This window comes from Eublepharis macularius, chromosome 1, assembly GCF_028583425.1.
Source record: "Eublepharis macularius isolate TG4126 chromosome 1, MPM_Emac_v1.0, whole genome shotgun sequence".
Taxonomy (NCBI): Eukaryota; Metazoa; Chordata; class Lepidosauria; order Squamata; family Eublepharidae; genus Eublepharis; species Eublepharis macularius.
This window is the reverse complement of record NC_072790.1, coordinates 68,720,098-68,745,322: the sequence shown is the minus strand read 5'-3', so window position 1 is coordinate 68,745,322 and position 25,225 is coordinate 68,720,098.

The window sequence follows — 25,225 nt, the reverse complement described above, 5'->3', positions numbered from 1 at the left end:
ATATGTATAAGGGTGTTTCAACTCACATCTAAAGATAACAAAAAGAACATTTGTCTTAGTCCTTCAGTATTTAACTGGAAATATGGGACTTTGTGGAATCAAAGCAAACAGAACATTATATTTGCAAGAGATTCACAGTGTTAAAAATAAAAAGTTGGTTTTAAACAATCCTAAAGCAATTAATGACAAGCAACATGCGCTGTGAAGGGTAAAATATGCCAAGTAGTTTGAAAAGTATGCAAAACCAATACAACTGAAAACCCTTAGTTTTTAATGGAAACTCAATTAAGCAAAAAATTATTTTAACAATATTAACCAAATATGGATTTAACCTATTTGGCCTTAGTTTATTGGCCACAGATGATAAAACTACTGTCTGTTGGATATCCCAGAGCTAGTAGTTACCCTTCAATTAGCAGTGTCAACAATGGAAATAAATTTACCACACAGAGAGGAGCAAGTATCTGTCACATATCAAGAAAAAATGAGCTAATGGATTGCTTAGCAAGTAAGTGAGTTGACTTAGGTACTTTTCACGCCCATACTTTACAGCGTATCTATACCTGTTTCACGTCCCATGTTTGCAGAGGTTTCACACTTGCAGGCTAGTCATGGGATGCAGTGCTGCTCATAGTCTGCAGTATTCCCAATTTTTCCCCCTGTGGACATACTGCAATTTTAATTTTGAAGCCACTACTGACTTGTGGCTGACCCAATTAATGCCAGTGTGAATACTTTTGTCCCCTTTTTGCTTCTCTCCCCCTTCTCCTTTTCCTCGGGAGATGATTGAGTTGTGTGCATCTGATCACACCTACTCTCCTCAGCTCCCTGAGTGCTTTGTCCACTTTGTCCTCCCCCTTTTTTTAACATTTCAGCGTTTGGTAGCAGTGCGGCGAAGTGTCCCTGACCACCTGGCTGGCTAGCAGCAGGGAGCCGGGCACCCTCCTGGCCTGGCCCAAGTGGGGAAAGCAGAGCACAGAGTGGGAGGGAGGTGGGCAGAGCTGAGATTGCAGGGTGCAAGTGTGCATGCTCACCCTCTGTGCCCTGGCACCTCCATCCAAGCAACACCCCCGAAGAACTCAGGCTTGGCTTAGTGGGCAACTCTGGTGGAGGGGGGAGCTTCAAATGTGCAGCATGCGTGGTCTGGTGCACGGTCTGGGGCTGATCTAACTTTATCTTTGCTCATCTGCCTCTTGCCCTTGCCACATCTCAGTGAATCTGTGATTGTCTGCAACCTGGAGCAAAGGCGGGTGGAAGGCTGGGAATTAGCAAGGAGCATGGGGGACTCTTCCTCTGGCAAGGCCTCCACTCACCCTTTCCTCTCTTTGGGTTCCCATCCTTGTGCACCCCTCTGCTCCTGCATCCTGCTGTTGCGACTTCCTCTTAAGCTTCCTCATCATATTTGAGCTGTTCGCTTCTCTACACCACCTTCTCCTTTTCCTTGAGTTGATTAGTCTATGTGGATCTAATAAAACCCATCCTTCTCAGCACCCCATCTGCTTTTTCTGTAACTTTGTTTTTGTATTTCTAAAAGACAGTAACGTTTCAGTGTTGTACATCTTTTTTTTTTTAATCAATGGATAGGAAGCGATGCTCTTATGTTACTGCTGTTTGGGAAAAAGGTGCTGTGGGATATCACCACCAGTAGATATGCTTTCTGGCTCCACAAAGAACCACTTCAGTTCATTTGAATATTGGACACATTTTGATTTTTAATGCTCTATATAAATGATAATGATGGCCTTAAAAATGGTGTTCAAACAAGCATGGGGAGTCTACATTTTCCCAAAACGATCATCACATCCTACCCATTCAAGATTCACTTGATTGCGTGAGACCAATGGTGGCTGGAAAATTTGCTGGGCAGGGACAATCAGCTCTCAACACCCCTTGGTGCTATTTTCAAATGTGAAAAGTTAGGCTGCAAAAATGGCTGCACAAAGATGCAGTACTGATGTGCATACGGAGGGATGGGGTTTCAAGTGGTAATGCCACAATGTTACAACGCAGGTGCAAACTTTTTTTTTAAAAGGTGATGTGAATTCCAAAGCCCACAAAGCCCACAGCAAAACCAAGGCTTTGAAGGGAGTGTGAAACAAAATGCAAGACGCCAATTCGAAACTTCTCAGACAGTGTGAAATGCATAGGTGCCGAGCCAAATCTGTTGAGATTGTGGCGACTCCTCAGAAATGGTGCGTTAACCCATGAGTGCAAAAAGTACCTTAGTTCTCATCTATACATGCACTAGAATGTGATGGTAGAATACTAAGGTGTCAGAGTGGGCTATACTACTTCAGACAGCAGGTGGAAAGGCCTATTTTAAATGATATCGCATGCAAAAAACTGCAATGAAACAATTATAACAGTCAAGGGAAAAGGTTCTAAACTAGTTCTTCACATTATACTAGTTTTTTTTACTTAGCAATTTGTTAATAGAGGAAAACTTATTCCTTTAGCTGGCTAGTGGGAAGAAAAAAAAACCCTAACAGTAATAGGAGGAATGTCTTCAACATCCCGGCATGCTGATGTCACTCCCTGTACATCCAGAAATGACATCAGTGTGTTACTGGGGGATGCCAAGGATGCTCTAGCATTTGCCGGAAACTCTATCATCGATTTTCCCCCAAATACTAATGCACCCCCAGCATCCCCCAGCAATATTCTGATGTCACTTTCAGAAACACAGGGAGTGACATTAGTGTATCAGGATGCTGACGGCATTCCTCCGTTTCTGACATTTTTCCTCCCATGGGCCAAGGGAGTGGCAGTTGGAAGCCCAGACAGGGTGGGACACCCCCTGCACCAACTGGGGGAATAGTAACTCTAATTTTTCTACTTCAGCACTCTACCATTACTTTACCACCTAACTCTGCCACATGCATATACTAGCCTCAACATTTTTCTTTCTTACATTAATAGCAGCCTTAAGGTGATTTATGGTACTAGCCATTGCACAACAGTGTTTTTCAGATGGATGGGTTGGATCCTACCAACTTTCTGCTGGGTAAAATGGAAGGAGGGGTCCCATTTGGTTTTAAAAGGCTATGCTGGAGAATATGTTGCTTGTGGGGGGAAATCCACATAGGATAGCAGCTACAATGAGGAAGAAAGTCAGGCAAGATAGAGCAGGAAATCTGGTAGGATCTAACCCAGTATTTTATTTGGATTTAGGTAACAGAACCAAGACAGAGCCTTTTAATTATAGATATGCAAAAGGAGCTTGAGACATTTTTATAGTGTTATGAAAACCTCAGAGGTATCCCCTCAGATTTTCCCACTTTGCTATAAACGTCTCATGGGGTAATTCTGGACCAATCTTTTTAATCACAGACCAACCATTATCTCCCTCACAGGATTGCAGTCAGCAAAAAATAAAGAACCATGTTTACCACCCCAATCTCCACAGCTAATTTGTAATAATACTTTTAGAATTTAACTTTGAAGACAAAATTGGCAATTTTTAACAATGCCCCTCCTGCTTCAGGCTTCTCTCATGTTTTCCCTCAGGGTCTCCTATCTTCTTTTTTTTTTTATTTTTTTTTATAAATTTTTTTATTTTTCATAACTACAAAACACTACACCAGACTATCACAAGGAAAGGGAAGAGGGAAGGGACAAAGGGGAGTGGAAAAAGAAAAAGGGGGGGGAATGAACTACAAACACTAAACACTACACTTCAATGTTTCCCTTCATACTGTCATAATACAAAAATAGCTCCATAGAATAATGATGGAGTGGTTAATCATACAGAGAATAAACATTTCAAATTCTGATTAAACTTTCCTCCCCCTTCTGGGTCCCGGACGCAATTCTCTCTGTGCAACTGCTGTTGCAATGCTCTCCTCCTCCCCCCCCCCTCCGGCTCCTCCTTTTCTTCGTTCTTGGTGCAGCAGAGTTCTGGGTTTTTATTCTCAAAATCCTTTAGTTGATCTTCTGATAATATCTTATAGGCCTGATCTTTATATCTGAACCATATTCCTTCCGGGAATAACCATTTGTACTTTATTCCATGGTCCCTCAGAAGAACTGCAAACTTTTTATATTTAAAACGCCGTTTCCGGACTAGAAATGGAACGTCCTTCAAAATCTTGACTTTCAAACCCATAAAGTCCAAATCTGCATTGTATGAGTTATATAGGATGGTGTCCCGAATCTTTTTAGTTGAAAAGTCAATAATGATCTCACGAGGCAACTGTCGCTTTGTTGCATATTTTGAAGAAGCCCGACGGACCTCCAAAATGGCGCTTTTAACCTCTTCTTTAGTCGTCCTCGCGGGTGTCGCCAGTAGTTCCGAGACCAAATCCCACAGATCCTCATTTTCCTCCTCTTTCACGTTTTGGAGACGCAAAATTGTCTGCGTTCGTTCCACTTGTAGCCCGATCAGTTGGTTCTCCACCAACTTCAGCTCCTTTTTTGTAGCCTTCACAAGTGACGCACTTTCCAGAGCAGACTTTTCTGCCCCCCCCGCTGCTGCCTTAATGGTTTTCACCTCGCTTTCAATTAAGCCCACCCTTTGATCAGTTTCGTTCAGCTTGTCAACAAAGGGTTTTATGGCTTCCACCACCGCCCTGCGCACCAATTCTTCGAGCGACTCCCCTTTCTGCAAGGTGGCCGAGATTGACTTACCGAGAGCGGGACTTTGCTTCTTTGCTGCCATTTTGGGGGGGGGGGGCAACAAAATTCTGGAACTCCACGAAGGGGAAGAGCGAGTCTTCTTCAGATCAACCTCTCCTTCACAAACGCTTGTAGAACAGAAGGGATTCGCTTGTTTACAGGCTTCCGCCTGTTTCTTTTACTTGCCGTTTCTCGTTGCCCGGCGGCACTCGAGGCGCCGCGCACATCTGCCGGCCTCCATAGGGACAAACGGGCAATTCCCTCCCCGCATTGATTTCGGGGAGTTCTTCCCGCCGCGTCCCGGACCCTGGCTCCCTCCCTGGGAGTCCTGGGGGCTAATCCTTGCAGATCAGCCGCCCGGTCAGGGTGCCCGGTCGTTTCCTCCCGGACCAGCCGAGAGGAGCGTCCGGCATGGCTGAGAAAACGAAACCGAATCAGGGTCTCCTATCTTCTAGGAGTACTATTTCATGGAGATCAGAGAGCTATAGAGGGAGGGGAGGGAGGAAAATTCCATTCTGCTGATGAACAATTTCATCTGCCTGCAGTCCTGGATCTCAAAGTATGTCTTGGTACAGATAAAGCAAAAAATACTTGCATGATTGATTTCATTCAGAGTTTGCTTCAGTAAAAAAAAAAATGCCGATGACATAATCACTAGGCATGTGCAAAACGAAACAAATGGGCAAGAAATACACCTGGAGATTGCTGATTCATTTAGTTAAAGCATCTTCCAGAATGGTGAACCAAATCTAGGAAACCAAGTAATAATAGCAACCCCCCCACCAAGGCTGTGTGTTTGGTTTCAGATCTTATCATCCAGTGGTGGCAGCAGGCAGGCACTGGGCCAGCAGCATCTTGTTTTCCTTAATAACATTCTGCCAATCAAATCCCAAGGGGAGAGAGCCCTTACATTCTAATTTTTATTTAAAAATTAGTATGTGAGTGTTTTAAAAATTCAAAGCAGGACCTCTTCTCCCTTGGTTGAGGCGAACGCCTTGAAACCTACACATATATAATACAGAAAGCCAACTGCAAAAGGGTGGCTTTGGGTGGAGGAAGTAAATTAAAAACAGAGAAGGATCAGCTCTGCTCTTCATGACTGCTTGGAAGCTTCCTCTGTAGGAAACGTCATTATGTAGCAAAGATGGAAACTGTCATAGAGTCTGGAATGGCACAGCATGCAAGGTGGCTCACCTACATACTAACCAAAACACAATAGTTACTACTAGACATGGGCACAAACCAAAATAATTTAACGAACCAGCGTTTCACAGTTCGGTGCCAACGACAATCCCGAGATCGCGAACCGCAACAAACATTTTCTGTTGCCGAAAACATTCACGGTTCATGGTTCGTGGGGCATGAAATGGCCCCCGTGGCACTTAGAGAGCCCATATTCCCAGGGAGTGTTTTGCAAGATCTCCTACAGCCATCAACCAAGTTTGGACAAGATTGCAAAAGGGATCTTGGAGTTATACCCTCTCCAATCCAAGGCCCCAGGAAACTCCCACAAAAACCCAAGCTGAATTATACTCTCAGTCTCTCTCCCCAAAGGCTAGCAAGTGGCAAGCAAGAGCTCTGTCCCACTCCACTGCTTGCTGAAAGTGAAACCCAGCCTGGGAGCCCACAGCTATTTATAAGCACAGGTCCCATTGAGCAATGCAGGAGGTCTGTGTTTGGCTGTCAGAGCTGCCTATCAGAGTTTGCAGGGATGAGATTGGAGTGCCCATGGCTACAGAACACCCTCTTCCCCCTCCCTCCCCTGGGTATCTTCTCCCAACTTGTAACCGCTTTGCAGCTCCATGGTTGGAAGGAAGACCTGCCGATCAAGGTAAGCTGGGCTTCCATTTGGGTTTCCAGGGCGACAGAAGGAGCGCAGACAGGGTTCAGGCATTCCCCCAGCTCCGTTTCCAGGGGAATTGATTGCTGGTGCCTGACTGTCTGTGGCCCAACGCTCAGAACCAGGCCTCTCCCGAACGCTGGTTCATTGGCCATGGACAATCACAAACTGCCGGTTCGCAACTGTGCGATCGCCAATTTTGTGGGTTTTTGAAGTTCGTAATGCGGTCCGTGCCCATCTCTAGTTACTACCACAGAACCAGCTATTCTCAACTAAAACAACAGCAAGCCTTTTATACATTATCTGTCATTTTGTAACTCAGTCTTATGTTCATTTACTCCATAATAAGTCTCATTTGTTTCATTAGGACTGAGTCCCAAGTATACATGGAGTGGCAGCTTTCATGAAATTACAAACAATGGGCAACATAGAATTTTTTTTTCCTGCAGATGACTCTTTCACAATCATGTTGCAGATGTGCCAGCCACTGTGTCTTGTGATAACTGCAAGTAAGCCCCCTCAGGTTTCCTTAAGTGTTGAAATTCCTTGGCCTATGGGTTGATGAAAGCAAAAGAAAACCATCAGCATTCTCAAAGTGAGGTATGGCTCCATTCAAAATAACAGCAGAGGGAGATAATGAATGCCTTTGAGCAGAGTGACTTGGTAGGTGAAATTAAAATATAAAACCTATGGAACCAAAAGACAGTCTTGGCAGACAGTGTTAGATTTCCAAAATTTAAAAAAAAGGATCAAAAAGAGGGCCTTGGGAATTTTTCATAAATTTAGCATAAATATTTGCAGTCTGTGACCAATATTAAAATTCAATACCCAATAACTGCGAGCAAGAATAATTTATGTATTTAGTTTAACTGACAAATAATTCTGCAACACTTTATCATAGGAAACAGGTTCAGAAAGCTATACTTTTCCCCACATGAAATGACTTTCTGCCAGTAGCGGAATCCTACAGAATTAGGAGACTATTTTCATGAACATCTATAGAGAAAGCAACTACTGTTGACATGGACAGGGGCATTTGTTTGATAACTGAGTTTTAGCATGAACTTGGGGGGGTAGCCCACAAGTAACTGGGGGGGGGCGGGATTGAGAGAGGGCTTACTTGCACTGTGCCAATGCATGATATCACTTGTGCCACAACCCCAGAAGTGATCTCACCATGCTGGGGTAACATTCTTAACTACAGGGTTCTGGATGAATTTGAGAGCTTTGACAAGACGAGAAGTGATACTGTGCCAGAAGTGATGCTGTACATCAGTACAATGCCCCTGCAATTGTTCCTAATTTCCAAGCATCTTGATCTATCTCAGATAGTATAGACAGCCAGTTCCCTGCCTGAGATATTCATAAAAATTGAGCCAAAACATTCATCCAGTTGATCCATAGTCACAGGAAAGAATATAATACAAAAAAAAAAATTGGAGGGAACTGGCCTTTTTTCTCTTTATTCCATTTACAAGTAGCTACTTCTATTCCCCTTAAAAATATTCCCCCTAATTCCCACTTGCCATTTTTAGTGATGCTTCAGTTCATTACTCCAGTCTAAGCCCACTGAAATCAATGCTGGAGTAACTCTGTTTAGGATTCACTATGTGTCTCTAGGCCTTGATTTTTTTCACACAAAGGCATAATGGCTCAGCATGCCAGTAATATTGATAAACACGCGGATTCAGTTCAAGCCCAGCAGAAATGAAGATTCATCTGTCAGCAGCCATTAACTATTACATAATGTTACTCATGGCAAAGCAACTAAAACAAACAAATGCTGCCTGTTACTAATTTTAGCTCATTTTGTTTTGTGGCACATTTGCTTGTACAGCTGAAATGTATTTTGTGAAAGTAGTCTATTTTTAAGCTTTTAGAGTATATTACAGGTTTTATGTAAAGAAAAAAATGAAAGAAATGCAAAAGATTAAATAAAGAATTAATGTACTACCAAATCATTACACACAATCATTACACACAATAAGCAGTTTAATAAAAACCTATCAATATAGAAAGTATCAGTAAATGTTATCAACACATTCAATAGTCTTCTTGTTTGGGGGGAACAGCAAGGAGATTTTGTATCACACATGCAATGGAAGCCCCCATCTACACTCAGTTTTTGCATCCACAAACCACGAGAGCCACTATTGGCTTAATTGTAAAAATCATGTTACTTATATGGCTACATATAAATTTCATAACACACCCAATAGCCACCACCAGTAGGGTGGTTTGAGGATGCAGCTCCTCTTGTTGTTGTTCCCTAACAAACACAAGGACTTTGTAATGGGTATATGGAGCCATAGAAGTGCTCACTGTGTGTACCACATTGAGTCCGGAATAGTTGTTTGATACCTTTTTTCTTGCGTTACTTATTACATATGCATTTTAGATAATGTTAACAATTCAATAGTAAATTACATCTTGCTATAGTTTTTCTGTTCACTTTGTTAGGACTACTCTTTTTGAGGGTGGAGGTTCAAAATTTCTAGAACAATACGGCAAATCTAAGCATGCTTACATAGAATTAACATGAACCTATGCATATTTATTCAGGTCAGAATATGTTAAGTGGAGTTTACACAGAGATTAAGTGTTCAGATTGCAGTGTAAGTTCCACCTTCCATTCAGTTATATACTTCGAGGCCTAGGGGTGCATTATTCTACTGATTATATCTGATAGCACAATAGAGAGGTTCTTATTACGTCAGGTGATCAGTACTACATCAAGCTATGAAATGACCTTTTATTTATCCTTTGGGAACAAATCTAGGTCCTGTACATGAAGTGATACTCCTGTCAGAAGCAGTGGAAAACTCTGTATGTGTTGTGCTTGAGGTTGCTTGATATCTCTGGAGGAAGAGTAGAAACAGGCAAGTAGGCCATCCAGAGACGAGGTTAGTATGGAATTCTATGCGAACTAAGTCAAAGTGATGCAAAAGAAAAAAAAATTACTGGGAATACCAGCAACAAAAATGGTAGAACAAAAATGCTCACAATGACAACATGTGAAAACAAAAAAAGAACATATTTATACATTCTTTTTTGGCCCTTTCATTCCTCACTTTCTATTCAAGAAAAATTCCTACAACTCCATTCTGATGCATTATTTTTAGTGTATAATGTTGCTCTGAAATGTTTGGTGTCTAGAGAGCCAGTTTGGTATTATGGCTAAGAGCAGCAGGATTCTAATCTGGAGAACTGGGTTTGATTTCCCACTCCTCCACTTGAAGCCAGTTCGGTGACCTTGGGTCAGTCACAGCTTCTTGGAGCTCTCTCAGCTCCTCCTACCTCACGTGATTGTCAACAGGATAATAACAACACACTTTGAAAGTGGACACTAAATTGTCCTGAAGGACGGCATATAAATTGAATGTTATTATGTTATTGCTATTATATACTAATGGCCAAATACTCCTGATTAGATATGGGCTTGAAAGGGGCCCGACAGGCCTGCTGGTGGGAGGAAAATTATCCACTTAAGCAGCAAGGTGGGTGAAGACTGTGGAGGCCAGGCCTGTCGGGCTCAGGGAGACGGTGGCATGCCACCTACCCTCAGGGGGCAGGGGGTCTTGCCACTAGCCGGCAGAAGATGCTCTCGTTCCATAAGTTTAGCGCTATACCAGGACTTATGGAATGGCTGAGATGTCAGTGAAAAGGTGTATCTTGTTTGAGAAACTGAATTCAGCTGATTTAAAAGATGTAAATCCAAATGGTGAGACTCGTCCATTTATGGATAGGGGTCCCATTTCCCTGGTGTGGGTGGAGGATATCCCACTCCCACCTTTTGCCTTCTGCCACTGCTTACCTGGCCAGCAGGGGGGAAATGTGGGGAACCCCTTTCACCCTAAGAGTGCTCTCGCACTTCACAGAGGGCTGTATTGGGCTCCAAACAGGCCTAATAGGACCCATTTGGGGCCCAAATCGGCCCATTGCAAAGCATGCACCTGCTACCCACCTTGCATGATGACATCACTTCCGAGAAGTGATGTCATCATACTAGCATGGGACTGTGCATGCAAAAGGGGCATGTCAGGAGCAAGAACAAAGTAAGTACTGGGTTCTCCCTTCCCACGGAGGGTATGGATGTTCTGTAAGATAGTATGTAATTCTCAGGCAAGTACGTCCTATTGTTACCTTTAAGTAGAACTGCTGTTTACTGAGTTGTATAATGCACATGGACATGTTTTTATGAACTAAAAGTTTCTCTTCCATAATGTAGTGATGTACATTCAGTGTTCAGAAGAAAAATAATGTAGTGGAAAAAAGAGTGGATTAAGTATCCCTCAGATTCAAGCCCCAGATAAAGAAATAACCTTTGCTAGATAGGCAAAGATTTAAGAAAAAACATTAAATATGAGTTTTATTTCCTTCCAAACACATCTAAATGCTCACTACTGAAGAGGACTGAGACTTGTTGGAATAATAGTCAGCCTCCTGGTCTAGTGGTCCACTGAGTAATTAGCTTTTTTTTTTTAACAAGGCTTTTACTTCTCAAGGGTATTGCATGAGTAGAAAGGACAACATACACATATCCCCCCAATTATATAGAAGGAACCTAGGCTTGCCTTTGGCCTGCTGAAAGCAGTCAGCCCTTCTTCCCCATTTAGAAACATTCAATGAATTGAGGAGTAGGAGAAAAAATGCAGGGAAATAGCATTGATGGTGACACTCTAGGAATTTCTCCAACCTTTGTGGTAAAGAGTATAGAGATTCAAGAGACTGCCAGAGTATGGAAGTGACATCACATCACCGACCACTATAAACTTCTGCCTGGAAGTGACCTCATATCCTCTAAAACTCCACCCTTCCCCAGCACTGTCAGAAAAATTTAACTGGATTTACTAATAACCTTACAAGAATAGATCACATAGGGTAAAACAAACTTTTGCTTCTATTGCATACTGCAGTTAGTATTTGATCAATAGGCAGCCATAGTGTGTACTTTCTGAATGTCTGTTTTCTTTCTCTTCTTTTAAAAAGAATAAGCTGCACAGAGTAAAACTACTTTACTACTTTATTCAAGGACTCCCCCACCCCCGACCAAAAATTGCTTAAATGTTTACTTCATGTAGTGCAAATTCACGGAATTCTTCTCCCCGTCCCAGCATGATGTACTCCCAATATTTTGCTAACATGAAAAAGCACCATTTGTGCTGGCTAGTAGACCAAGCTAGTAGACTAATTCAGTACATTTTGGTAAGAAAACAGAAAGCAGGTGAAGGTGCTATTGCATTCAACTTTAAAAATAGTTATCTCCCACTCAAGCTCTAAGGAGAAAGGCAAGCAAACAGAATGCATTTTATAGAGAAGAAAAATCCTACTTAATCTTGAAAAAAGTAGACCTACCATTAAAAAGGAACTTTTAATCCTTAGAGCATTCAAATTATGAGGTAATAATATTTAGCTATTTTTATCTAGTTTAAAGGCACAGAAACTTTATTTCCTCCCTCTGTATCCAGAAAGTTAAATTCTTTCTCCTCAGACATATATCTACTCTCCAGAGATATTGTAGAATTGCCAACAGACCTGAAGAAAAATGTCTTGCCCCTTTAACAATGGCTTTTTTGTTGAAGCTTTTCATGTCATATATGTCAATATCATCACCAGGTAAACAAGCTTTCATTGAGGAAGGATCGAGGTATTTTTCTCCAGGCCTGTTGGCAACCTTAGATATCACTAGTGAAATAACTGCATTTAAAATCAAGACTTCCTTTAGCATCCTCCCCTTTTTATTACAACAAAAAGGTTTTGGCAAGAGTATTCCCTGCTATTCCAATTTTCTCAGGTCTTAATTGCTGCCCCCAAAGAAGCAGGCATAACTTCACAGCACCCATATAACTTCACAGCACTGACCCCATTATAATGTCTGGAAGAATTCAATCCAATTGTAAGAAAGTCTGTTTTCCTTTACAGGATGAACAATGAAGCCAGGCAACTATGGTCTGCCCTCTGTTCAGAAATAATATTTGGAAAGTAACCTTCTGCCTGATAACCACTGGACAGCTTTTCACAGAGCGAAACCATTAGTATTTAACCATTTTTTCTATCATCAATCTCTTTAGAAACCTGACTGAAAACTGCTGTTCCAGCATGTCTATAGAAAAGGAGGCCATTTTGGTTGCAATCCTCTCCCTGCTGTGGTAATTGCTGTGCTATTAGACACCTTTGCGCCCTTTCCTTATCCCAAAGTCCACATTAATTAGGTTTGAGCCTTTCCTGTGGAGCAACACAAGGAATCTTTTTAACCACTGACGTTTGTGTTGGCTAACAACAACAGCTAGAAAGCTAATGCATGAGGTAGACAATACACTAGTTCTTGCTATATCATTTCTACTTATTTAAAAGATTTATAGTCTGCACCTCTGTATAGTCTGCACTTCAGTAATACTGAAGGCTGCTTACATGGTCCTCCAAATGAGGACTGTCACCTTCCCCCCCCCACTTTGCTAGCAAAGCTCTTGTGCTTTAAAAAACTGAGCAATAGGTAGAAATGCTACTGATGAGGGCTATACAGAACAATACTGTTATAAAGTCAGCTGTACCTGATGAATGTCTGCCTCATGCAGCTGATAAGGCATATTCAAGAACCCTACTTCAGAGAGAAGAGGGTGAGACTTGTAGAAGGAAAGACAAGAACTTTTTCAAAGGCTACCATTGTTAGCTCTGGGGTAGGATGTATAGTTAGCATAATGTAATACTGATTAGCTTAATCTATGAACCAGGATGTGACATCTCATAAAGTACAAGTGTAATAGTTACTGTCTTTCAGTATATGTTGTCAGACTATGGCATCCCAGTTAGCCAGAGTCTGTCTTCCTCCCTTCTGCAAGAAGCCAAGGTCTCTTGATTTCAAAAGGTTTATTTGAAAGACAGCATACAGGCCCAGATGTCTACATTCCAGGACCAGGGTGATCCTGGCTGAGCACAAACTTTGTTAGAAATGAGTTACAAAATGAAAGTTGTTACAGATCAAAACCCTCCGTTCCCAGCCTCCCCCCAGAGTTCACATTGCTGGGTGCTCTTCTGTGGGAAAGCTGGTCCGTCAAGGTTGACTTTGGAGAAAAACAGATAAGACGCAGTATCCTCTCCCATGGAAAGTGCAGCCACGGCTTGCTAGACCTGGAGGGAGAGAAAGACTAAACAACTACCCAAATTAACATGGTGTGACTTAGGTTAAGTTCTCTTAGCATGACAGATCCTGACATATGTAAGGCCCTGGTCTGAATCCCCAGTCTGCTTTGTGAGGTTGTTGTGTGGGTCAGTGTCTCTCATAGCCTAACCCAACTGTTGATGTGATGATAAAATAGAGGCGGGGGATGACATTGTAGGCTATAAGTATCTGGGTTTTTTTTATTTAACAAAATTGATATCCTACCTTTCTGCTTTCATAAGGGCCACCTTAGACACACACATAAGTAAGTATGTTATATATAGTATGTTCAGTCTATATAGTATATATAGTGTAGTACTAGTATAATATACACAGAACTATACTATAAAGTATATGCTCAGTCTATATTTTTTTATAATTCAAAGACAACACTTACTTTTCCCCAGTGTAAATGTGGATCCTATTCCTAAGAAATAGAATTTGACTAAACATCCAATCCATACCTTCAAACAGCCATAACCACATAGCAGTGGTTTGAGAACCATATGCAGTTGGTATGCAGGTTCATTCTTGGAAGAAAAAATGCTAGTAGTTTGGGCCAAATGCAGAAGCCAGGTGGATTCCTACTTTGTTGGTATAATATGGCGGGGGTGGAGTGGGGTCTGAGATGGGGGGAGTACCTCAGAGTAACAGGAAGGGAAAGGTAGAAGTGTTTGAGCTGGAAAACTGGAGCTTGTTGAAGGAGCTTAGCTAAGCTGGAAGCAGCCTTTAGAGTTATGTGGATTTTTATACTTTTGCTTCTGGAATCTGATGCAAGACCTATTTTTAGGAATCTGTTTGCTAGGCATGTGTATGGGTAAGTAAGGCAGATATTAAAGGCCTCGTAAGTCTTCTGAAATCTGTCACTCAACAATTCTAAACCCTATAGAACTGCTGCTGGAGTTCTCATCATTTGGGGAAGTGGGAATTACTTTACAGTAGATGAAACTGAATCCTTGGTATTGATCAACAACTACCACCCAGCTATACTGAATGTGTGTGTTTCACTATTCTGCAGCTCTGTTTTTATGCTTGAGTGACATATATAAGGCAGTATATTCCTTTGATCATTGAGGCATACAAGAATTTACTTTCCCAAAGAACAAAAATAAGTTCTTTGAACCTTAAGCAATTCAACAACTTTAATAAAACAGCAATGTAAGCATGATTTTAAGGTTATCCCTAATAATGGTTGACCTCATACTATAGTTTTCCACAAATATGAACCATGTAAAGTTCTCATTAAACATTATTTGCAAAAATACTATGCACAGTGGTGCATCTGCGTCAGGCCTATACAGGGACGGGTATAGATGTCTTAGTCTGGAGAGAACATTCAGTCATGTAAGCAATTTGCAGTCTGAAGTAGTTTTGCCCAAACGTAGAATTTCTACCTCAATGAGAACTAGGTCAGGGTCATACAAAAAACAGAGCACAATCACTGAGTAGCAATGGGTCTCAATTTGTTTTTCTTCTTGTATTCCATCCATCAACATGGGCAATAAGACCCTTTGTGTTTGGCTGGAAAATTGGGCAAGCCATTAGTAATTTTCATGGGAAGCAATTCACACCTGGAATGAAAATGAGCCTTTCATCAAGAAGGTTAACATTCATTAATGTTCTCTTCCAGCAATGAAATACTAATGAAATGAACGTATTCCAAAGGCACGAAGCATACAGGAACTGCAATAACTCTAAATATTTTATTCTTAGCTTTTTCTCACCAGTGAAAGGCCCTTGTCCAACTGATTGCCTATTAACTTTTCACAACAGGGTAGTTTAAGTAATGATTCTGCATAGGAAGGTCTTAACTACTACAGGGCTTCCTTTGAAATATTCAACCTGAAAAAATGTAGCTACACTACGATAATTAAGCATGCATTATTACAGTTTTTGAATTTCAGTTTATTGTACAAATGGTACCATGGTTTACAACCTAAGCTTTGGAACATTTCACAAACCTTCCTTACAGTGAAATGGCAAATTAATAGGCTATTATGCTGAGTAAATTAAGAGAATCATTCTGTGATAAAATATAAACAGTAGTTATTCATGTAACTTTATCATGGTTTCTGAATTCTAATGCCAGAACCTAATCGAGATCTGCTTATGTAATTCGTTCCACAGCCTCATTTCCATATTAAAAAATGTGTTCATATTTAAGCATAGAGTAACTTCTCTCACATAAGCTTTCCTTGAAATCTTACAAGTTCGTTATTTCATCCCAAAGAACAACTGTGAAATGGCCCCAAATATTAATTATAATAAAACCCTAATTTAAAACTCATGCTACACATTAAGGACAATAACTTATATTGAGCAGCATATTCTTTCCTTTATTGTTTTACCTTGGAGCATGCTATTATTCATATGGAATGGAGTGTCGTTTATCCTAGAGCAGACACGGATTTTGATTACTATGATGAAACGTTTGCTTTAGACCAATTGTTATGTGTTTGGTACAATAAGAAAGACCAGCCTGGAGGGTAGCATCTAGTGGTGATAGTGGAGCCCACAGCACGATGAAAAGATAAAGGAAGGGAACATTCATAAAATGTGTGTGATCTACATATTAAAATATATCCCCATAGGAAAATGAAAGAAATCACTGGAAACTTTAATAGACATGCTCATCCAAAGATAGTAATTTTCCATGATAAGTTAGGTAAACTTTTTCTCAATGTTTTTACCAAGCCAAAGCCTTAAAAAGTCCCTGAAGAGAAAATTACTTACACTTTAGGGTTTTAAAAAAATCAAAGTTTAAATTTTAGTATATTATCTATTAAACAGTAGATACACAGACTTTGAATGATGCTATTTGACAAGGCTTCAAAATGTCGATTTCAACCAGAGAAATGTGAGCTATGGGTTTAATGTGGGCTGAAATTGTGCCTTATCTGCAACACAAAGTGAAAAAAGTCCAATTCAGTGTTAACAATTATTAGGAAGGGGACTGGAAATTAAAACAACCAGCACAATATCTCCTTTATATACAATTATATACTTTTTGCCATCCTTATTACCTTTGCATCCTCCTGTTGCTGCCATGTTTCCTTGTTGCTTTGCAGTTTCATTCCCAGGAAGAGGGACAAATCCTTCTTTTTGGTTCTCAGCATTGTGCTGCAAAATAGGGTGTGTGTGTATTCTCACATTAATTGCCACCAATCTCCATCCCTCAAGTGCAGGCAGGCAGGCAGGCAGGCAGCATGATTGTCTGAATTATCCCCCCTCCTCCCGCAAATGGGCCTATGTTTTTTCCAATTTTTCCTTTTGCTGTGGGCCGGCAGGATTGTTTTTGAAAGGGCAGAGTAGGCCTATGATTTACAGGGGGCTTGATTTAAGCTTGATGTGGAGAATTTCTTTTTCAATAATGTTTTGGTGGATGCTGGATATGGTGGAAAGCAATCCTAAACAGGTCTACTCAAATGTAAGTCCTGTGTTATTCAATAGTGGTTCTCCCATGGAAGTGTCTTTAGAATTGAAGCCTTTGATTGAAGTCTTCCAGTGCTTTTATCAAGTTTGATTGATTGAACAGATCTTTTGTACCCCGCCCCCCACAGCACTTTTTCTCACATCAACCTTCCAAGTGCCCTGATGAGGGAGACAGACTAGTGCCTGGATAGTGTTGCAAACCCCACCCCCCAACGCACATTCCCCCTTCCAAATGTTTCCAAAGCTTATCAGTGGAGGTAGGTCTCTCTTTGCAAGGACCGTATGGACAGGGAGACAATGCCATTGCCTGGGTAGCACTGGGGGGGGGGAATGCCCTCATGCACACTGCACACATTTCCCCTTCCCAGCAGTGAAGTTAAATAATGATATAAGTGCTCTCTCCTTTTGGGATCCAACTGGTGACTGTCTGCCTGCTTTCTGCTGCCTCTGCAATGTTTGTAACCAAAATAAAAACCCAAGGTCCAGGGGAAGATATATAGCACCTATTGTATATAAATGATTTTTATATAATTTTATGTAATTATAAGTGTAAAGTGTTCAAGTGCAAAATACAATAAGAAATAGTAATAATAAATAGTATTTTCCAACAATAAACAGGGTATATCCCAATACAAAAATATATTTCTATCTAAGAATCTTCTTTAGTGCAAGCAGCGGCCAGGAAGTCCAAACACAATAGTCCATCCAAACCCTAAATAAATATTTGTTTCTGTTCTCTTGTAGGTGCGTGGACACAAGGTGCTCCCAGAGGAATATATGAATCCATCAGGTAAGTATAGGACCACTTTAAGGCGTCATTCAATAATGCATGTTCTTTTGTTTTTCTTTCATGTAGGTGGATCCAAAAATAATCAGGAATAAATCCTGTTAAGAACTCAACAAGAGGCAGGCTGATTAGGCTTGTTTCATCAATAATAATTTCATCAGAGGTCTTCTGTTTGTTCCACCATCGCCTCTGCAATGTTAGCATGAAAATGAAGCACACAAAAGTTACAGGTTGGAGGATGTCATTATAATTTGGTTCCTGGGTTTGGTTCACTGTCCCACAAGCCCATTTAATGAAACAAATTTGGGGGTGTATTTCTGGCTTATTTGGTTTGTTTTGCATACCCCTACTTTTCAAGTGCCAAGTACATCATTATAATATAGTAATGTTGGAACTGTTAATGTTTGTATCTCTGAAGGAAATCTTGCAAGAGGTTGAAAGAAATGGAATGTACCATCAAACTGAGACTGAATACTGCCCCTGTACTGTAGTAAGACTTTAGAATGTTGCCTTAACATTACATAATGCTTACAAACATCATTCTGCTAAAATAGTTGACCTTTCTCAGCTGCCAGATGCAATCCATTACAAAGCAACATTGTATGATGGTCTGTATCTTCTGGTCTTGCTTGCTTTCATGGTACATTTGTAAACCTCCTTCGGCAGCTTAAGTGATATTTATCTTCAACTGCTATTAAGTCAGTGGTATCGTATGTGCTCCATTTCATGTGTATCCTTAGGCATGTATAGATTTTCTAACTTGGCTTCAGGACCCTCATCCAGAACCATAACCAATATGGGGGAATTAATCTCAGTGTCAGGGGGAAACCTCTCTTCCACAGCCTAGCTAGCTTGGAAAACTGACACACTTGTCAATTAGGCAGAAAATATGGTATAGCAGAAAATATGGTATAGGAATCTTTACCTGAATAGTGTGCAAGTAAGCACAAAGTGCTTTTTAAGAGGTTACTAGTAACTATGAAATGGCTAAAAAATGTATTTGGTTTTAGTTAAGGCACGTTAACTAAACAAACTGCATGCAGAAAGTTCTCATCCAAGTTAGAGAACCAATAACTGTTTATTTATCAAAAGAAATATATTTACATAAATTTAGTGGAGAGAAAAAACTAGTAACTGGTCTAACTAGCTAGGATGGTTTACCTTGGGAGTTCCAGGGATTTATGGGGAAAAAAACTCACTGCCCAAAGGAACAGTGATGGAAAGAGCAGGCTGTACATATATGGAAAGTATGAACTAAGAGCCACTTTTAATTCTTAAATTAGAAGATCAAAATCTCAAAATTGAGTTTAGCGGCTTTTTTGAAAATTCAGCATGTTCAAATGTTGTTTAAACCACTGTTTCCAGACTATTTCTCCAAAACACCTATTATAGTTACATTTTTCACAAGGTTTCGACAAATTCACAGAAAATAGGTTTAGTGATGGCTTTTTGCTATGCTAGTTAAGAGAAACCTCCATTTTCAAAGGAAATATATACAAGTAATTACCAGAAGCTGGGACAAATTGCAGGTGTAGAGATTAGAAGCCCCATTGCCCTGTATTAGAAATGTTTTACCAAGGAAGGGAGGGAGGGAAGGAAGGAAATCACATTATTTATAAACCAGTTCTAAAACTGGCCTGTTTTGCTCACTATGACACCATCAAGAGCACAATAAGCCTAAACACATTCCCCTAATCCCTCATAACCTTCTTTCCCCTAAATTTAACTGCTGGTTGTAGTAGTGACAAAGCGACGCTTATGATACACAAAAAAAGGTTACATGGTTTTGCAATGTTCTTCTAGAAGTTCCTTAAAAGCCAGAACTCCTGAACAGAGTTAGCTTGATCATAGGGTTGCCAGGTCCTCCCTAGTACCCGGCAGAAGGCTGCCAGGGGAGGGGGGGATGCATGGAGGCTCACTGCATGGTCATCACTCCTTTTATGCTGGAAGTGATATCAGTACGTCACCGGGGGACAATTGGGTAACTGGGTAACCATAGAGTTTGTTGGTTTAACCACAGAGTTTTGCTCAAATACCAGAGCATCCCCTGGCAACACACTGACATAAGTTCCAGGCACATGGTAAGTGATGTCAGCATGTTAGGTTGCTGCTAATGTTTTCTGTTCCTGCCATTACTGCCCCCCCCCAACAGCCAGCTGAAAAGCAGCAGGAAGTTCCCACTGGTGACAGGGAATCACCCACCATCAACAAGAACATGGCAAGCCTATCTGAGCATGACAGGGTCCAAATTTCAGAATGGGCTTAGAAATAATATGCTTAAGTGGTGGTAGGACATAATAGAGGCTCCAGGTCCTCTCGGGTGTTGCTAATAGGAGAAACTGCATGTGAAAGGGAAAGATTGCCTGCATCTCTGGAAAGGTATAACACTAGATTTTGGACCTATTATATGTTGGGTCCAAAATTAGGAAGATGGTTGATCTTGGCTGAAAGTGAGCACAGATTTCATTTTAGGAAAGTCCATTTCTTAAAACTCCATCACCAAAATTCACCACCAAACCTATATATGATAGCTAACAATTTTTGTAAGTTTCTCAGAGCATCTGACTAGCCATTCTTGAAGAAGGTATGCTGGACTAGCTAGAACTTAATTTGATTCAAAAAGACAGTTCTCATATTCCTAGAAGGCTGGAAAAGCCTATAAAGGGATAAATAACAAAGTGTTATATTTCAGGGATGACAAAACACCATCAGACCTCAATCACCTGGGATGGGATAGGGTAAAGCAAACATAGGGTTTGCAGAAGATTCATGATGCAAATTGCGGATAACGGCAAATTTATCTCTCATCTTAAAATACCACTTATCCCTGCTACATGATAACAGATCAGTAGCATGTAGTGAATATGGCCACTTCTCTTGGTAGTTAACCTTTCACTATAATTTCAGAAGTAGAATTACTCCTATAGTGGTGTCATATAATTCAATCAAATTGTATGTTGTTTCAAATGTAATTGCAGCTTATATTAAAAACTCATGTCAACATCAGCAACTGCATCACAAGAGAAGAAAACTTTTGAAAATCAATTTTATACAACTATATGTCATCTGACTAGTTAGTGACAGCTAATAATTTAAGCCATTTGCTTGTCATCTTCTTCAGAGTTTGCATAAGTTCAAATGATGACATCAATGTTAATATTTTAGAAGGAACTGCAGTATTCAAAACATGTTTTCTCAGAATGTTGTTCTTATTTAGGCTGTGCCAAAGATACTAGCTAGATAGGCAGTAGGGCTTAGCACATGATTAATAAATACCACGTTTTGTCTGCGTGTGTTTACAGAGTAGTAGTTCTGAAATTATATTTAGGGGAGTCCCCCGCAGACTCTCTATAAAGTTATTAGGACATTTACCATGAAAAAAGCAGCAATGCCTGGAAGTTTCCCAGAATGAGAGCCAAACTAGATGAGATGCCTGACAAATGGAGGACATGAGTCAGTTTTCTGCAAGGTTCCATGGGAACTGCAATGAGAAGGAACCTCTGCCATGGAGAAGAGAGAGAGAATCCCTCTTCTCCCTGGCAGAGGTTCTTCCTCTAGGTGTCTCATCTAGTCCGCTCGGCTCCCTCTCACTGCCACTGGCATGCTCAGCTCCCTCTGGCTGCAGAGTACATTTAGGGGAGCAAGGGGAACGTGCTGACAGTGGCAACAGGAAGCAAGTGCGCCAGTGGCAGTCGGAGGGAGCTGTTCGTGCTGGCAGTGGCAAAAGGGAGCACGCTCCCCTTGCTCTGAAGCCAGAGGGACTGGCTCAACCGGGGACTCTTGCTGCCGCCAGCATGCTTGGCTCCCTCTGGCTGCTGAGTGCATTTAGGGGAGCAAGGGGAGCATGCGACCTCTCACTTCTGCCAGCTCAATTGGCTCCCTCTGACTGCTGCCAGCATGCTCGGCTCCCTCTCACCGCTGCCAATGTACTCCCCTTGTTCCCCTATTTATTATTATTATTATTATTATTATTATTATTAAATAGAAAATAGAAATAACAATAGAAAGTGTATAACACCTCCTACAAAATACATTAAGCTACAACAGAAAGTATAGAATATATAATAATAGAATTAAGCTGCATAGGAGATATAAGCAAGATATATAACATAACTTAGTTTCATACTGTTACTCCTCTCCCTCAATTAGTCTGTTATAGAAAAACAAAATAAAAAAACTATAATGCTTCTAAATAGAAATCATAGAATGCCTAGTAACATATTTTAGGGGGTTTTTTTGGGGGGGGGGGGTCCAGCACAAGGTGAAACTTTAAACATTTTATATTCAACGTTATATTCAGCCTCACAATATTTAGTATATTAACTTATTGATTTAATTATTTAGCTTAGCTGTTAGTCTATTTTAATATTCATTGTACATTCTAAATTTAATAAATCGATCTATTGTGTATAGAGAAAGTTCATCCAATGATACAAAAAGAAAATAGTAATAAGAATTATATTGAAGAAAAGGAAAAAATAGAAATTTCTATAACCTAGTTATATAAGGCAACAATAACTATAAGTAACAGAATATATAAGCTTCAAAATAAATCTTCCCCTCCATCTCCACTGTAATACTTCTGAGTAGAATATCTAATAACTTATTTTTAGAGCTCATCACAAGGTGAAACTTTAAGCATTTTGTTTTCAACATTTTATTCAGCTTCATAATATTTAGCATATCAACTGATCATATGCATAAGATTTAATTTAACTATTACCCTATTTTAATATTAATCATGCATTCCAAATTTAATAAATTGACCTATATAGAAAGTTCATCCAATCATACAAAAAACCCCACAGAAATAAGAATGGTAGTGAAGAACAGAGAAAGGTCAACAATAATTGTAAATCACAGAATGTTTCTCCCCTAAATGCACTCTGCAGCCAGAGTGCGCCAAGCACAGCAGCAGTGGCGAGAGGGAGCCAAGCAGATTAGACAAGATGCCTAGAGAAAGAACCTCTGCCAGGGAGGAAAAATTGAAATACTTCTAGATAGAATATCTAATAACATATTTTTAGGGTTGGGGGAGGGGTTCAGCACAAGGTGAGACTTTAAACATTTTAAATGTTTAAATGTACTTTAAACATTTTAAATATTCAGCCTCACAATATTTAGTATATTAACTTATTGGTTTAACTATTTAGCTTAGAGGACCCACTCAAATGAGAAAAAATCCAGGATATTCACAAACACTTCCTAACCTTCTACAAGGTTCCATCTTGTCCCATATGTTTTTCAACATTTCTTTAAACCTTCTAGGAGAGGTCATCCAGAGATCTGGGCTGAGTTGCCACCAATATGCAGATGACACTCAGCTCTGACTCTCAACAGAAGGCTGTGGAAACTGTGAACATCTACCTGGGGACAGTTTTGGAATGAATTAGGACTAACAAACTTTTCCCACCAAAATAGAGGTGCTAATGGTAGGGGGAAGGTTTGACCCAAAAAATGGATGTTTCCAATTCTAGATGGGTTGTATATGCCCTAAAAGAGCAGGTTCATAGTTTAGGGGTGCTGCTGGACCCCGGGCTTCCTGTGGGACAAACAGATGTCAGTGGTGGCTGTCTTGAATGAGAAAGATCCTGCCACTGTGGTTTATTAGATTATATTACTGCATTGTGCTATATAAGCAGCTGCCCATATATACTGTCTGGAAACTACAGTTGGTACACAATGCTTCAGCCAGAATGTTGGAAGAAGTGAGTCAGAGGGACCATATCACTCCAGTCTTGTTCCATCTACATTAGCTCCCTATTTGCTTCCAGTACCAATTCAAGGTGCTGGTATTGACATTTAAAGCCTTATATGGTTTTGTATCAGCATACTTTAAGGACCACCTTCTTCCATGTAAACCTACCCATTAATTCCAGTCATCTCTGGAGGCCTTGCTTTGGCTGCCCCATGAGCTGAATGTAGAAGAGTGGCAACCTGAGAAAAGGGCCTTCTCAGTCATGGCACCAAAAATGTAGAACTATACAAACAATGGGCTGGAAGGGATCCCAAGGGACATCTAGTCCAACTCCAGCACAATGCAAGCTATCTCCCCCACCCCCTTACCACCCAGTGATCCCTGCTTTATGCTCAGAGGAATGTGAAGAACTTCCAGGATCCTTGGTCAATCTGGCATGGAGGAAAACTTTGGAACTCCCTCTTGAGGAAGATTCATTTGTCTCCCTCTGTTTTTGTCCTTCGTCAGCAAGAGAAGACTTTTTGTTCCATTTGGCATACATGCCCTCAGTAATAATTATTAGCCATCCTCCCTAGTTGTGTTCTATTTGTATCTTTACCATTTTTTAATTGTATAAATATTTTAAATGACATTTTAAAGTTTGTTGCCTTGGGGACTGTATTTGGGTGGAAAGGCAGCATAGAAATATTTTAAATAAAAACAATAATATTTTCCTTATTATCTTGTTTTCTTCATTTGAGTACTCATATTGGACACATCTACTGAGCTGGTATACTATGTGGTCGCAAAAAGTAATGGACATAGAACATCATTTTACAAAAGGGATGAAAAGAGAGTATCACAGAAATACTCCAGAATAACAGGTATTAAAACTCATGATTATCTTAATATTAGACTTTGAAGATCAATATTGACATTATCATAATAAATAGCTGTGGTGACATCATTTCTTAATATATTTGTAAGCTTTAAATGTGTCCTTCCTGACAAAAAAGTAAAAATTTCTTTGTGCATTTAAATAGACTGATAAAGAATAATGTTCAGGTTCTCAATGCACAGAAGAGAATCGAGTGTTGTTTTCAATTTGGAATAGGAGGTCAAGCATGAAATCAACAGCAATCTGTAACCTCAACATTTCTCTTCCTCCTCAAAAGCATCAAATCCAGCACTCTGATTAGAGGGATTTATTGACAGATGTGTGAAAACTCTGCTCACCAACAAGGGAATTTCTTAAAATGGTGCTAGCATATACTATCCTTTCTATGTATATATTGTGTACATTTCTGAAGAGAATGACTTGCTTTTTAAGTCTCGTGATGAGTCCATTTGCTGTTGTTATACAGCATACACATTCAAAATTGATTTGTACCTGTTTTTTTAATACATTGTTGTGATACTGTGCAGTTAAAACCAGTAGCTGACAGGTTCAAAATCAAATCTGGCACTCTGAAGAACAATCTCTCTCCCTCTGTCCTTTCAGCTAACAGCAAGGGACAGGGACATTAAAAATCTGGCTCACCATCCACCACCCCTTCTACAAAGCAGCCTAGTTGCTGACAAAGGCTGTACAAAGCTGACTAATGCCTTTGCAAGGCAACAATTCTAGGTCTCTATGGAGTTCGCTAAACAATCCCTTCATCTTCTAGAATTCCCTGAGGTGGTAGATGTTTTAGCATGCTACATTGTGTCAAATAT